The following is a 17,713-nucleotide window of genomic DNA, read 5'->3' on the forward strand; positions in this document are numbered from 1 at the left end:
TCTCATGTGCTTTGATATAAACCTTTCATAACAAAACCTGTCTGCTCTTACATTCCAAGAAGCGAAAAGAGTCCGAATCCAAACACTGGAAAACATACACATGTATGTTAAGTAGTGTTTTTGTGTGACTCGAGCTTTGCTCGTTGGGGCAAACATTTTAAAATAGATGTCTTTCATAAAGGCTGTAGGGAGTGACTACAAGTTTCTTTTAAATAAAACGCAAGAGGCTTAGTTACACGATCTCTCATCTCTGGACCCTCTTCAGTTCCTTTTGATAGAACAGTCTAAGCGTTTATCTATCTATTTATGGCTATTGTTAATGGCTAAGCTATTCAGCCTAAGCGTTCATGTTCAAGTCCAGGTTCAACCAGAGCGTTGACGTTACAGTTGTAGAGTATAGGTATCAGGTGTGATTGCTCGTGTTTCAGCTTAAACAAACGTGCAAGGGTGAAAACACCACTTACGCAAGTGCTCAGAGTACTGATTGATCAGGGATTATGCATAGCGTGGCTGTTTTCCCAGGAATTACAATTGTGTCTTCTCAGAAATTGATCCTAGCGGCAAAGCTTACATAAACAAGTAGTGATTTCTCAGTCTGCCTCTCGACTTTGGCTAGCATGGATCATATAACATATCATCTTTGCCTTTAATGGGCCTGGACCTGGCAGCAACTCCAGACGGGCGGGAAAGATCGATAAACCACAAAAAAACGTCAGAGATACGCCATGTGATTTTATCTCCACAGAGTTTTAATACGGGCAGTCTGCCAGCCCAGACATGACTAGGGACAATTAAAGGTGAAATAACTTTTTTTGCGCAGTCGTGTTTAGTTGAGGAAATCACGTGTAGTATCTAAATAGGCCCAGGCAACATATAGAAGTAGTAGATCTTTAGTTTCATTGTCTCGGTTCATGTGGCTATGTTATTGATTGTATATGACATGCCGCTAACATAAGCACTTTGCTTGAGCATGCCACTACAGTGTATTACATGTATCTTTTTTGTATATTGCAATAAATCGTAGTATATGTATATGTGATACGTGCATTGTTCAAAGGTGACAAGAAAAACTGGATTTCTAAACAGGCATATGCAAGTTAAGATGGTAAACACAAAAATGTTTTTAAAAAGGCCAGGAGAGGATTAGATTTTGCGACATGCATAGATGCACGAAGTTGCTGTTGTTACACAGATCCCAGTCTCTACCAGGAGTTAGCGGACCATAGGGGTGTGCAACAGGTTAAAAACTGTACTCCTATGGTCTGCTAACAGCTCTGGCATATCATTCAGTTTATTTGTTTCAACAACCTGTGTAAACTACACAAATTCTTGGTTTCTTCGCCTTGCACTTCGGTTTTGCTGTCAGTTTTGTCAATATCGGTTACACGAACGATTATGAATGGGAAACATTTTTTCGCGGCAAGAAATCTGACGGGGATGATTAAGGATGACCTTAAACTCTAGGCTTTCTTGACTTGACTTTATTTGGATTCACAGTTACCAGGGATATCGTAGCTATAGAGTGGAACTCGTTACCATCAAGTACTATCGGAGCGTCATCACTAGATAGCTTTAAACAATGCTTGCAGTCAGGCGCGCAAAGGTTAGGTGTGACAGGTCGTTCAGTGTAATAGAACCAGCTGCTGCAGCGCCGCGTGCCTGCGAAGCTGGCATATTAGACCGAGGGCCTGTTATACCGGCTACATAGATACAGATACAGGTACATACAGCTTGGACATTTCTGATACTATTCCTGCTACACTGCACAGCGGCAGCTGCAACATCACCGTTCAAGAGTATTGCCCATCTGTGCTATCTCGTCGCCTGTTCAAATTTCAATTGAAGTTTATTGCAAGTTCTTGCCCGTAGGCTAATAATAAGTACATGTAACATGAAAGGACGGACAGACAATGGGTAACAATATAGCATGTGACTATTCTAGTCTAAAAATTAACACTAGATTCTGTCTTATTTGGGTTTGACTTCAATGACGCATCGTGACAACGCAGTGGGTACTTCAATTCACAAGATCTCAGTGATTGCCACTTGACATTTGAGAGCCCGTAGTGGCGATAAGTCGTGAGTGGCTTAGTTCGTAAGCGAGAAAATGACGACCTGTCATACTTATATGGTGACCTGTGTTATAAGACCCTAGTATGACTGGAGTTCATGCCCCAATTTAAGGTTATGACACAGAGCTGTGGCGTTGAAATGCTGTGTTAGACAAAAAAAGATGATTTGAAATACACTGAGATACTATTTGAGGTTGCTAAAACCTTACAATACACAGTACATGACACAAGTTACAGTTTTACGGTAAACTGAAAGCCACAGACCTCTCCAATACATCACTAACAATAATATCTTCTTCTTACTATCTGCTGTTGTCGGTGTGAGATTCAGACATTAGCGTTCTGCCAACCTCCGCAATGAACATACGCACGTTGACTGGGGCAAATAACAACGTTGATGATACACAGATGACGTCGTGAGATGTAGCCTCCGATGCAGAGTCCTCTCGGCTGTTTTCTTTTTCAAGTTACAGTTTTTATACTATTACATATTTTTTTCTTATTGCTGGCCGGCCAGCAATAAGAAAAAAATGTAATAGTATAAAAACTGTCATTTGAAAATGAAAAGCCGGGAGGAGTCTGCATCGGAGGCTAGTGAGATGATCGTTTTCAATCAAATGGCCGCAGCGAATCTTTGACAGGCAGTGGGACGACAGAGTTAGATATGATAGACCAATATTTTTATCAAAGAGCGGCGTCCAGGTACTTACAGACATTGTAAAAACATTTATGTTTCCTCCAATCTTGTCCGCGATGTTGACCTCTGAAGGAGGTAATGATGAAATTGACAAATTGCACAGCATTAACATGAATTTTTCACTGACTTATGTAGCATTGTTTTGATTTTTCTCATCAAGCCTCGAGTGTTCAAAATAGATTTTGCTTCTTTTATGGGAGGGTGAGGATAGGAACATGGTTAGAACCATCTTTTCAATATGTGTTTATGTGAAAGATATATTGGTGAAACACTGAGTAGAGGTACCAAAATTGTCTTGACACCTCCTACGCGGACACCCTATTCCAAATATGGGCAGAACTTGGATGTGATATCTTTGCGCAAAAACAGAAAAAAAAGCAATCGTCTGTGAATGTAAATGTGCAGCCGTCGGTGGAAGGCACGCATCGTGCGCCAATATTCAAACGTGAATAAAGATGACAACGTTGTTGCGACGCTGAACGAAGAGCAACCAAAGGATAACGTACCTCGGTATCGCACAGGTAGCATGGTTTTAAAACAACAGCACATGTTGAAAGGGGGAATGGCGCCCGTGGTGCCCGATTCACTGTCGCGCCCTCCGGGGTTCTTTTCTCTGGAGTGGAGGCTTGCGATTTTCACTTGAAGCTGAATCACAGAGCGCCACTTATCTGCATTGTACGCGGTAAACGTAGGTTCTACTAATGATCCACGCTCATACACCCCCACCCACGTGTAATACACGACCGAGAGCGAAGAAAATTCGAGTACAGCGGGTGAGGACGAGCAAGGAGATGAGAAAAGGAGTTGATGTGTAAAATGGCGTGCCTGATTTCCTCATTTTGTCAGAAATTAAAAAGAAAATGAAATATGAACAAGGTCTGTGTATTTCTATAGTGTCGACATGTTTTCTCACTCTTTGCTTTTACGCAACTACTCGCGGCAAAAAGGCCTGAAGTAGAGCCTTCGGTACACCAAGGTGACTGATATATCCCTTTTCCTTGACAACCGTAAATCCTATTTACACAGGGCTAAACATCGAAGGCACTTGCGATCAAATTTGCGCCTACTCATTATACGTAGTTAGGTAGTTGTGTTGTGGCTCTCTTGATGTAGAAATTATGGTTCACTGGAGCTTGTAATATGGCAGGAAAGCTGATGAAATTGATGAGGCGAATGTTATGGTCTTCATTTAGTTTCACGTTCGTGCGTTGCCGGCACGCGTAGTGTACTTGTTGCTGTATGAAAGTAGTTTTTACACGCCGTTTTTTCTCGCTCGTTTCTTCTACTTCTGGTGTCTTAGGGAAAAGACACCGACCAGAGGCCATCTCACAGAAAGACAAGCTAGAAAAAAGAGGACACTAGGAGAGCTTGAGCTAAATCTAGTAAAAAGTTATTTATCATTCTTTTGACGAAGTTCTTTCAAAAATCTTTCACTGAATAACAAGATAGACACAACACAGTTAAACGTTTGCTAAATTTAGTCCTATTTCGAAGGACCTGCGACCCCTTGAAGGACGTACTTTACTGGCCATGCGTCCATACATGTTTTGAGTGCTGCTTGATAAAGTTGCCCGCGCAGCGCAAGATAGCTAGACGCGATTTCTGCAACTCTAAGTAATTGCCACGTTTGGACCACAAAGATGCAACGTGCGGGCAACACTTGTCGGAGCACATGCGTCATGCCGCATGGGCACGACGCCCCGGGTTGTTTTTCTGGCTATTAGCAAAAAAATGTATTTACACTCAATTTGTCATTCCCTTTCCACCTTTAGGATGCACCTACATTACTGGATGTCAATCTTGTGATGAAAATACGTTCATTGCTGTCACATTTTGTCCTGTCCCTCCATTGAAGGGTGTGTACTCCTTGCAAGAGACTGTCTTTCTAGACGGCGATCGCTGAGTACAGCAACCAAAATTGGATTGGTGTGACCATTGATTTCATAATCAGAAGACGATGCAAAAAGTATTATTTAAATGACAAAAAAAACACAAAACGTTAGATAATTGTTGAATATTTGGTCGCTGAGTAGTCGAAGAACTGTGGCAACCTCTGGTAAAAAGAAAAGGGAAAATTTCCATCTTTAGTTCTATCGTGTCCCCCCAACGACCAGAACAGATATTAACACGGGTCCCGCACATGTGTGTCCATACGGGTCGAGTAGTCTTATCAAAGACGGCATTAGCAAGAGTGATGCTTCATCCATGGTCACCTATGGATCAGCAAGCTGCAACGTGCGGAGCACTTGCCGCAACCTGCGTCAGTACGGAGTGTACGTACGCACGCAGCTTACAACAAGAGACATGCTGGCATACATGACCTGTTTTCCCTAGACGGGCAAGAAGATTTTGTTACATGTAATCTCAGCTTTCCGTCTTGCCATTTCACTTCACCTTTGCAGGGTGTGCTGACATTTGCGTCGATGAAGGTTTGACATCCAGGAAATAAGATGCGCCAAAAACCAGTTACTCAAGCAACTGGATACAATTTGGAAATTGAAATTAATGGTCAGACGTTTCAGGTAGTTCGTGGTTAAAACCTGCTGCTCGACAGATCTTGTTCAGTGTCACTGGATGCTACCCGGAACGTCTGACCGTTTCCATAACTGAGTAACTGCTATTTGGCATTACTGACATTTAGATCTGTTTTCCTGGTTCTTGTATTTTTTCCATCGCGTAACAGGTCATGACAGTGTAGGCTGCTTATGATATGAATGAATTTGTCATATCATGAGCACATGTTCGGGTCCGTGGGCAGAAAGGTAACAGCCAGACTGATATGGTCTGAGCCGGTCTTATCCTATAAAGCAGCTCTAACCTGTTCACCTGTGGGTGTTATGCCTTGCGTCTCACGACTAGACATGTGAGGAGGCGACAGGTGACCTTTTCTCTGTGTGTTTGTTCCATTTCTTGATATCACCGCTGCTATCTGATATCACCACGAAAAATTCTCATACCTGAAACGTATCCGTAAAGAAATAAATAAAAAAACATGTCTGTCTGTCATCTTCTATTCTAGAATTCTCTTTAATGGACAAAAATGAGCAAATTGAACTACATACTTGACATGTGATCATTAATGCTTTGTATATATACATGTATAGTTTTAATACAATTACATGATAGAAATCCTCGCCTAAAGAAATACTACCCCGGCGTCCATGATCCAGCAATGGCGTGAGGTTAATACAGTTCAACAGCCTGTAAAAATGACAGAATCGCACTGACCTACATGTACTTGGATATAATTAATGATATGCGGCCTCTACAGATTTATCAACAACAGTCGTATCAGAGTGAAAGTCATGTGAAGAGGTCATCTGCTTCCAATTTAGAGAGTGTCTGATAAATTTCAGTGTGCCATTTTATTGTACATTGTCTAGTCCCCTCCACCAGACCATTTGCAGGCTGAAAACATAGTAGAATTTTAAAAATAGGTGGAGTATTTTGTCTGAGAAGTTGGCCCGCTATGTGAGACATGTCGAGCTCGCCTAGCCGGAAAAATTCTCTCTATTTAGACAGTTTCAGCTAGTTATCCAGCAGAAGGGTCTGGTAGAGGCTGTACATGTTGGACCAATAGACGGGCTAGTTAGACATAGATCCTGAGAACTAAATGTATAAATGATACATTTGATTCAACGTGTTTATTTACACATATCTATTCATATACATTTATGTATAGGCTAATTCATGTGTATCCACTTGACTGTTTGTATGTATAGATGTAGTAGACCTTACGAAAGTCGCTGTACTTTTGTTGTGTCAATAAAGATTTCTGTTTCTAATCAAAGCTGAGGCAAGCAACGGTGGGACAGCGGCAGTGACTTCTGATTGCACTCCAGTTTCGAGGTCTGTGAGTTCATCAATGGAAAAAAATAGACATGGCGACCAAATTTAACTACTTCAAGTGCGTCATTTCAGACGTGACGAGCTTTGAAGCGTGTTCTATCGGCGTTCGTTCGGTTGCTCCCTCGCTCACCACTGTCATATGTAGCTCTACTCGTGTGACCTTGAGGATGACAATTTTGGTGATGACAGCAGCTACACACGACCAACAGTCACGGCGACTAGATCGAATTCTCTAGAGCTTACATTAGAAATAACGGTCCCTAGATAACTCTCTGGTCTAAATTGCATTCATTATCAAATCAACGCCTCTGAATGAAAGAGGGGTTCAACGACCTTAAAGTAGAACACGTAATTGGTATGTGATTAAAATATATGCCATTATTTTTAGTGAAGCAGGGGCAACACCACTCTCTCGTTTCACCAGATTTATGCGCAATTCATCATCCAGGCCGAAGTGGATATAATTAGAAGGGATTAGTGATGGAGCGCTGATCAAGGGATTACGTAGAACCACCGTCACGTTACCATGGCAACAGCTAGTTGGGAAAAAGTCGCAACATTTACGAAACCAAAATACAGCTGTTGTGCCCTGAATGTTTTGGTTATTTTTACGTGATTCGTGATATGACGACATGTCATACGAGAAGGATGACCCTACGGCAAAACTGTCACCCCGAGTCATTTTTTTCTGGAACACTGTCATACTAAGATGATGGAATATGTCCAAACAAATCTACATGATAAGGCCACAGCATGTAAGTTCCATGGATGCCATCCTCAGCAGTCTTTTATTTCTGTCTTCAAGAAGTGCAGAAAGTGACACTAGTGTGGTAGTCTAGAATCTAGTATCATAACTATGCTCGATGCTACCACAGTAGCGTCAATTCTACAACTACACTCATGGCTACCTGAGCTCACTACTACAACTTGACAATCAAGGCGGAGGGGAAAGAAATTTTTTGGTGTTTTCTTTTTTCGAAATCATGCGAAAATCAATGCGTGCGTGGATGTCATCCATAACATTTATTTCCTGTGACCTAATGTAGTGTATTTTCAGGGGGGAATCAATAATTACCAGAGGACCCCTGGGATCGTACATGGGTTATGAATAATATCAAGTCAGCTTGGGATAAATCATAATTGTCATTACAGCGTGCAGTGAATAAATTTGCAGAAATTTGTAGCCACTTGAGAGAAATTTGTTTGCGTGTGTGTGTGTGTTGTTGTTGTTATTTACAAAACTGAAACGTAACGAGTCATTGAGTCCTGACAAACGTACATTTCTCTAGATCCCAGCTGTTTTAATCACTTTTCAATGAAGTTGACATTGATTAAAGATCAATTTGGGAAACGATACACATACAGTTATTAATGACCAAAGGTCAATACAGAAATGTCACCAAATTACTACCCGTCCGTGGAAGGACCAGCCAAACCGTAAAATCGTCTCAGCCAAAAGCTGAAAGAAAAATCATAGCGAGTAATTTACGATAACGGAAATCGATAAATATTCCGGCTCTTTCACGCAACGTGATATCGATCATTGGGTTAACCGTGTCATCCAAAGAAAAGTAGTTCATTAGGTCAAACCCTGATACAAATATAGGTTATGCATGTGCCTGGTGTCCGGTAACTTTAGTAGTGTTACTGGGACGGAACGTCAACTCTTATAACTCCATCGGGTAGTCTGAGACCACCACATTTAATAACAAAACACGGCGTTACACGACACCTTCTCAAGAGTGTATTGAACACCTGGATATCTGAAGTGTGCATACCTTGGGAATTACTGATGCTGCAATAGTATCTTTTTATGCGACAGTCTTATGGTACACGGGGGAATTTTGAGAGTTGGCGTTAGATGCGCGGCAATCATTCAATGTCTTTCTTAGATAGCAATAATAATGTGCTAATTCATACTTTCGCAGGAGATAAATTTGTCCTAGACGGCAAAATTTCTTGTTTTCTATTATTATGCGATGATCAATATGTGTGTAGACTAGCTTGAAGTTGCCTTGTGCCCCACCGAGCCACACCAAGCACTTCGCCGGACAGAGCGTATCGAATGGGTCGTGTTGGCATACGTAAGGATGATATTCCGTCTGTATTTTCCAAATGTGGTGTCAGAAAAGATACTGTATGCAGCGGACGAAATTCTGGCGCATCGTTGACCAAACATCCAAGTTGAGAAACCGTGATGAACACTATTGTAGCCACATGACAACAAGTCCTGTAACAGTTACATGCCTGATAACACATTGTAACCGAGGTACCATGCTTACCAAGGGTCAAAAGGTGTCTAGTTATTGCTGACAGTTGACTTTGCCACTGGTTATTGATAGATACAAACAATTCAGCCAGGCTGATCGCCCAGAGTCCCGTGTATACACATTATTACGTTCTGGGACAATGCTGCCGCACAGGTCGTGATTTGATTGACAGCACCGTCGGACGACACACGGGAGGTGCTGAGGGAGGTCACCTGTTCTTTCCCACAGGAACAGCACACAGCTATGCGCAGCTGAGCTCCTGGCGTTCTTTGATCAGTTGTTGCTCGCTCCCCAAAGTGTGTGTGTGGTACGTTAGCGCCTTCTGGACTGATAAGGTTCCTACATTCATTTCATCTTCATAAAGACAAACTTGTTTTTTTTTTAGAACCAAAGAATCAAAGAGAAAAGCATTTAAAACCATTATCTATCGATCCCGAAGAGATAGCCTGGCTTTTGAATGTCCTCCCTTTCTTCCAAATAGCTGTCGATCCTGATATATCACAGGTAATGTTATACCTGATAATACATACCGCTGTTATAAGTTTATTGTTGTAAATCACTGATTGTTGTTATTTCTTTATACCTGCGATATGTTAACTGGATGGTCGTATGTTGGAGCTTTGTACCAAATATGTCGAAACAAAGTCGTGAGGAAAAACCTCCATGCATCCCGAAAAGCACACGTACACATCACTCTCAGAGGTTGTTGTGAGGTCAACGACCTGAATGTATAACAGCTGACTTCTTATCAGTCTACAATCACAGTACCAGCTGCAGCTAAACAGGTGCGTGGGAAATCAACGACACCTCAGAACAAGTTTGCAACACATCAAAAACTCAGAACACGCGCGGAGACCATGCATAACCATGATCAAGGAGGTTATATAGACCTCCTTGCCATGATCAAACGTCGGGCCTCTCTGGTTCTTTTTCCCCAAAAAATATTTAAGCAGATGTGTTAGGATCAGTCTTAAGTTTTCTTTTTCTTTTGGTCGTCCTGAAGTGAGGTGAAGCGTGCATGATGCTTTTTAAAGTAGCTAGTAGTGAAATGTGGATTTTCGTTTCTTTTTAGTAGTGTGCATCTTATACTCTTTGCGGACAGCTAGAAAACGGTATAGACAGCCTGAAAACACGCGTAAGATACTACCCCGGGTCACTTTTTTCACAAAAGTGAACATCAAAACTAACAAAGCTAAAGGCAATCGACTGATGATGTTCTCTCTTCTTTCTTCACCAGCTGGTACATCACTAGTTCATGATGACCTACACAGCTGTTTCATCTCGCTTTGGAGAGTCCGAGTCGTGTGTTGCTGAAAGTTGGTATGCTAATCTGACGTGCTTCATGTACTACGTGCCGTTTAGCGCGAGTGCAGCGGCGAGTGTTGAGAAGCCGGCCAGCGTCGTTTCAACAGGTCACTCTTCTGTGTCCTTTAATTACAAGGCATCATTCTGGTCACAGCGTCCACGTAACGCTGCCACCGTTCGCGTACCGTCTGTTGTGACTTTCAATCAAGACCAATCAACGTTTCAGGATTTTGTCACAGAGCTTCATTTATGCAAAGAGATTGTATCAAGAGGCCTTTTGATAGTTGTGACGATTTACCTTCTTACAGCACCCTCTCAAAAGGCAAACTTTTTTTCAGCGGTCACAAGAATTAACGGGCAAGATCTGGTGTCCAGCATGCCACCGTCCCACGTGTTTTAAATCAACCCAAATGGGCGAAGAGTCGACAGAGGTCACCTACACCTGCTCTAGCCTGCTAAATGATCTGTCCTATTTGGGCAATTCAGACCCTAAATGGTTCTGATGGACACTAGCGAAAGGAGTAGAAAAGCGGTCAGCACGTATTCATGGATCTCATCTGAACTAATGCAGGGCGGATTAGTGAGTTAATCGTTTGGGGCAATTTCAACTGTCGTCATTGCATTTGTCATCACGGTAGTCGACAGAGTCACGTAGCCTTCTCCGGGCTTTTTGGGTTGCTAGAAAAAAAAAGGGAGACATTTTCCAAACGGGGTGAGGGGTACCGGTAATTTGCAAGAGGATTTAGCCGGACATAGATTATGATAATAATAATGACTTTATTGCACAACATTTGTACAAGGTACAGCATCTGGCATCTACTATATATATTCATAGATCTTTAGAACTATAGATTATTTATGGAACTATAGATTCACAACCAATTCTATAGAAGAAGAATTCTGGCAAATCATTCACCGGTGTACCCATTTTGTCAATTTCTTCTTTTTTTTTACCTCCGAAAGAGTCCGACACCTATGGATCTTGAGGGTCTAATCTAGTGCGTAAAATTTAACAAAAAGGCATCAAATTGTCTTGCCAATTTCCGCTCCCCAACAACACCCGATATATTCTCTACATTGTCACCAACAAGTTTCTCCGGAAGAGTCCGATGCCTACCTATACGTATCGCGAGGGTCTAATCTTTGTGCGAAAAATCATCCAACAACCACACGCACGCTGTCCATGTAATGTAATAGACGTCCCTGTACTCTCCAAGCAGAGGTTAGGCTATGGCTTGTTTTGGACGCATTTTAGGCGTTTTTATCGGGCTTTCTATTTTGTCAGGTTTTCGTTTTGTTCGCCAGTACTCGGCTGTTCACGTAATTCCAAAAACCCAATTCCCAACGGCTGGCGGGCAAAAGAAAACCTGACGAAATAGAAAGCCCGATAAGAATGCATCCAAAATACGTCCCAAACAAGCCGGAGCCTAACCTCTGCTTGGAGAATACTGTTGCACGTCAATCGAACGGTGGTTGGAAGTAGCACACCTTCACCGTGCCACCGACACCATCTGGACCTCTGCCGGCGGCGCCGACGCTCATGTTGCGGTATAATAGATCTATAGAAACGTTTTCTCCAGGTAAGAGGGCAGTGAACTTTGCCACTTCCAGCATCTGTTATACGACTCCTTTGACCTTAAAAGAGCGCCCTAATTTTTCCCACCGGGCTAGCAATGGGCATTAAGGTCCCGCGCCTTTGTCTTAAATCACCACGTTTAGCTGCCTGACTGCCCTACTGTGGCTATCGGGAGACAAGTGAAAAAAGCACACACACACACACGCACACACACAGACACCCACACACATACGCACACACACACGCACACACACACACACACACACATACAGACGCAGACACACACACACATACAAACACACACACACACATGTACACACACACACACACACACAAATGTACACACACACACACACACATGTACACACACACATGTACACGGCACGCACACACACACACGCACACACAATCGAAGGTTCAAATTAAAAATCGAAAGAAAACCCAGGCATGGATTGAGGTTCAAGCTCTATTTACAATGGCATGCACCCGGGAAAAGAAAGCTTGCAACAATGCCACAAGGAAGGGGGCATAAAAGCCATGTAAATTTGACTTTCATGGACCAAGAAATGCATCCACGATCAAGTAAAAATCTGCAGCAAGATCTAAAACCATTCGGGTTCCCTGTTCAGAGTTGCAAACCTGGAGGGTAAAAAGCTTGTAACATGTAACAATGCCGCGGAAAGGGCGATGACCGGTAAAAGGCCGGTAGTAACTTGTTTTGAACACATCTGGTACGAGCTGAAAAGGTGAAGCTAGTCCGGGTTCACTGACCGAGTTGTGTAGTTCAAAAATGGCGAGGAGTTCGCCAAGTTCGGTAATGTCATAAAAGTCATGTCCCAAATACCAACGTTTAGAGTCACACTTGCTCCTTGACCAATAAGTAGATAAGATATATAAGTTATCATCGCCAACTTCGGAAATGTCATATCATAAGTTATGTCCCAAACAAAAACCATCGTTTAGAACCACATTGCTCTTTGACCAATGAGTAGATACAATATATACAAGTTATCATCGCGATGTGTTATTGACAAGGTTAGTTAAGTTCTCTCTATAAGGAGTGTGCGAGAAAACTTCTGGCCGGTTACTTATTCCAACGTTGTGCCTACTGCCCTACTTCGGATTGACCGTATCAAAGTTAAGGTCAAAGGTCTCAGCCAAAGAGCTTCTCAGGAACCTTACATGGTGAAGGGAATGATGGAATGTCGAATGAATCTGTCACAAGGTACGCAAAGGTATGAACTTGGCCGCGTGAATGCCGGTGTACAGCATGCGAGTCCCGTGCACTTGTAAGAATTTAGGGGAAAACTTTAATGGAATTTGACCTCATAAATTTAGCAGTAGGTCTTGACATTTTCCTGTTTTGGACTATTTTTGTCGGTCAATGCTGGTGTCCTCTACTCTGCCTATATAACCATATACCCGGGATTTATATTTGTAATACCGCTAGCTTTTTAGGGTATATCAGAAACCTGCTCAAATGTTTCTGACCAGCTAATGACCGAAAAGATATCTATATTGTTCTAAACCAAGATTAGAGCGACGTATATCAAATAGTGGGATGTCCATGTAGTTCAACTGGTAGCAGCCTCATACTTGAGCTCCTCGGTGTAATAAGTTGCTACTGGGAGACCCCGGTTGAAATCCTGGGTCTCGACCGAGATACTCTCAAGGAAGGACATTTCGCAATGCCGCGGAAAGGGCGATGGCCGGTAAAAGACCGGCAGTAACTTTTTTTGAACACAGCTGGTACGAACTGAAAAGGTGAAGCTAGTCCGGGTTCACTGACCGAGTTGTGTAGTTCAAAAATGGCGAGGAGGTCGCCAAGTTCGGTAATGTCATAAAAGTCATGTCCCAAATACCAACGTTTAGAGTCACACTTGCTCCTTGACCAATAAGTAGATACACATATAAGTTATCATCGCCAGCTTCGGAAATGCCATATCATAACTTATGTCCCAAACAAAAACCATCGTTTAGAACCGCATTGCTCTTTGACCAATGAGTAGATACAATATATACAAGTTATCATCGCGATGTGTTATGGGCATGGTTAGTAAAGTCCTCTCTATAAGGAGTGCGCGAGAAGACTTCTGGCCGGTTACTTATTCCAACGTTGTGCCTACTGCCCTACTTCGGATTGACCGTATCAAAGTTACGGTCAAAGGTCTCAGCCAAAGAGCTTCTCAGGAACCTTACATGGTGAAGGGAATGATGGAATGTCGAATGAATCTGTCACAAGGTACGCAGAGGTATGAACTTGGCCGCGTGAATGTCATGGTACAGCATGCGAGTCCCGTGCACTTGTAAGAATTTCGGGGAATACTTCAATGGAATTTGACCTCATGAATTTAGCCGTAGGTCTTGACATTTTCTTGTTTTGGACTATTTTTGTCGGTCAATTGCTGGCGTCCTCTACTCTGCCTATATAACTATATACCCGGGATTTATATTTGAAATATCTTCAGCCTTTTAGGAAATATCAGAAACTTGCTCAAATGTTACGGACCAGTCAATGACCCAAAAGGTATCTTTATTGTTCTAACCAAGATTACAGCGACGTATATCAAATAGTGGGATGTCCATGTAGTTCAACTGCTAGCAGCTTCATAGTTTAGCTCCTGGGTCTAAAAAGTTGCTAACTGGGAGACCCCGGTTGAAATTCTGGGTCTCGGCCAAGATACATTGGGAAGGACATGTCGGTTGGACCTGCTCCCGTCTTTCGGAAGGGTCATAGGGGGAGGGGGTTCGAGAAAGGCTAGCAACCCCTTCCTGTAAAAATATACCCTTCTACAGAAACATCAAGGGAACTTGCTGGCCCATGAGCCACTCGGCACTACAAAGTAAACAATAATATCAATAAATAAATAACAATAGCAATTCATAACGTTTTCTGGCCTTCCATTTTCTGAAGGCATCCCAACTGTTAGGTGAAGGTTGTGGATTGCTGCACTTGCGCACAACACCAGAGTAGCTCATGAATGAAGACGAGTGCATTTGACTCCAGGCATTCTATTCATCTAATGCCTCGTCGTCTAATTTAATTTTCACAGCTTTCGGAAATTGCCGAAAATGGACACGATTCGCACTCCTGTGTTAGCAGTTAAAAATAGAGCCTGCAGCAGTAATGGCACTGGTGGGAAATAACCAAGCCTCCGACTTACATGTCGGCGAAATTCTCAGACTAGTTACATTGAGAGAGATCCAAATATAGCTCTCGTAGCTCACATTGAATATTGGCAACAGGCCGACGTCTAAATATAGTGGCGCGTTTGGCGGGCAAACTGGGAATGGACGTCTGGGTCTCTTGTGGCGGGGACGTGTCACGAGAAAGGGCAAATATGTAGGGGTCAGATTAGGCCATAGTCAAGGTCGAACCATACCTCAGTACAACAGCCATTTAGAAATTCTTGGCAACGCTACAAGAACGTCCGCTTATGCGGTTGGTCGGGCTGAAATTTGCTTGCCTTTCCTTACGCGCGATCAGATCACATGTTCATCATAGGGTACTTTGTATGATATTTATAACTTGAGAGAATCAAGGTCGGAAAATAGCACATTAAAACAGCCATTAGGATTTCTTGGCAACACTTATGCGGTTGGTTATGAAACGCATGAGCTAGAATTTATGTGCCCTCTCTAACGCGCGCTCAAATCACATGTTAATCATAGCAATAGGGTACGTGCTTTATACGTTATTTGTGGCTTGAAATAGAACGAGGTAAAGGTTCAGGTCATTATGAACATTGAAGATGCCCCCGTAAACACCAATTTGCTGCCCTTTGCGTTCAAATATCAAATAATAACAGTATCTACGAACGCTTTTGGGGTTTCTATACGTGTTTGGATTTCACATACATGTATACTGATATAAAAAGACCAAGGCTTTCATAGAGGTCAATGATGTAAAACACGTATGGAAGAATAGAGAGACGCTCGATCATTCATCAAAGATGAACAATGACGATCTGGAAATATTTTTCAATGTCAGATGACTTTCAATTCTCAGTTTTCGTAACATAATAGCCCACCTCTACACCCTCTAGAAACACTCGCGCGCTAGCGCTGTAACGAGGACAGCATCTCTAACTAGTTTCTCAAAATCTGGTTTTCATGTACAAGACGTTGCTAGCTGTCTTCTTTACTGAATCAACAGGTTGTAACTTCTGCGAAAGTTGGAATAAAATGCTGTTTGAATATGTATAAAATTCGGGCGTTTTCGTCTTCCAAGTTTGGCTCACACCAGAACAGCATAGTGTTCCTCTGTCATTCAGATCATTCACACACGTACACTTTGATGGATGTGTGTGACACGGCGTTTTCATAAAACCATTTCCTCTGTGCTTATCAGAGCGCTGGGGAATTTCCTTCGGCTCATATGTTTGTGAGACGTGTACATGTACATAGGAGGGTCTACATGGGGGGTTTAACACCATTTAATCAGTGATTGATCGACAAGAGGGCGGTGAGTGAAAGAACGGGGTCAGGTGATATATTTGAGGGGATCATAAAATGAGGGTCGGATTTACTAGGTTGGTTTTATGTCATCCCCCGTGACAGGTCTGTACACGTGTGACGCGCTGCCATTGGTTCTTTGTATGCATGTGCGACCCGGATGGACTAGACTTGAGATGAGAGATTGACTAGATGATCTGATCACTTAATAATAATTTTGACTACGGTGTTGTATTGATAATACAACAACGTAATCCATATAAGGACTAAATTCCAGAGAACTATACAATACGTTCTATGTTAGAAAAAAAATGATAGCCCAGTATATAACTACAAAAAAACATGAATCATACATATAGGGCTTTGGGAAACGCCAGGCACTACTTGATAGTCCTATATGGTTCAGAAGGGATTGATATTTAAACCATGCAATTTGTCACCACAAATATCAAAATGGGTACTTCGCCTTCGCTTGTGCTGTACGTTCAGTCAACTTCAGTGCATGTAGAGCGATGATAAAATAAGTAGAGGAAATAAAAGGGACGTTACTTCATTCACATGGATCAAAGTTGTCAAGAAAAAATGTATTCCAACCAGCACGAAGTGTCGCGGAATCACGTGAACTGTTACGTAAGATTTAGACTGGCAGGAAGCCATGTGAGTCGACTCGAGTCTTGGCCGTTCTACAAAAGATTTGCGTCATTCCGATCTACCCTCAGATGTGTTATTCAGCTTCCTTTTTAAGCCTTTTAAGGAGCCTGTTTTGTGTCGCCGGTTGCGTCACAGTGTCGCGTCATAGGTAGCACGTGAATACGTACGTTACGTGACGTCAGAAGTCCGGCTCCGGTACCTGATCGCTGGCTGCTTTTGGGGATCACAAAGTTTGCCCGTGGGGGCGGAGAGTTAAGGATTTGGACTAGCGCCTGGCGATGACGGCGGTAGTGAATCACACAGAGTGCGTTACCCACGTTTTCATTTCCCTTTAGGTTATTACAGAGCGTCACAGCGAAGCGATACGCGCCATTTCCATAAGCGTGTGTACGGAGACGTAAGAAACCATTTACCGCGGCAAGTCGACTGACACGAGCGACATTTCTCGTTACAGATTGTCGACTTTCCGTTTACGCTGTGTTGACATTTGGAGCGGGGAAACGGGGTGGACACTTTGTCACTCGCCCTGGGAAAAATGCGTCGCGCTGTAAATGGCGTGGAGTGACCTTTAGAAACGATGTGAGAGCGAACGTGTGAATTCTGTGTGAACATTTTACATAACGCCATCCACATACCGACTGGTACATGTTATGTTTATGTTGATATTAATGGTTTTGTAAGACTCGCCCCCTTTGCAATCAACTTGGCAAAGTTTAAGAGCTACCCGATACTACTGTGTATGAACATAAAATGATAAATATCTCCGTTTTTGTCAGTTGAAGGAAAAGAAGTTAGAATTAATATATATTTAGGCCGAAGGGCTCGTCACAAGGAACAA

Source organism: Branchiostoma lanceolatum, chromosome 5 (assembly GCF_035083965.1).
Source record: "Branchiostoma lanceolatum isolate klBraLanc5 chromosome 5, klBraLanc5.hap2, whole genome shotgun sequence".
NCBI classification, from domain to species: Eukaryota; Metazoa; Chordata; class Leptocardii; order Amphioxiformes; family Branchiostomatidae; genus Branchiostoma; species Branchiostoma lanceolatum.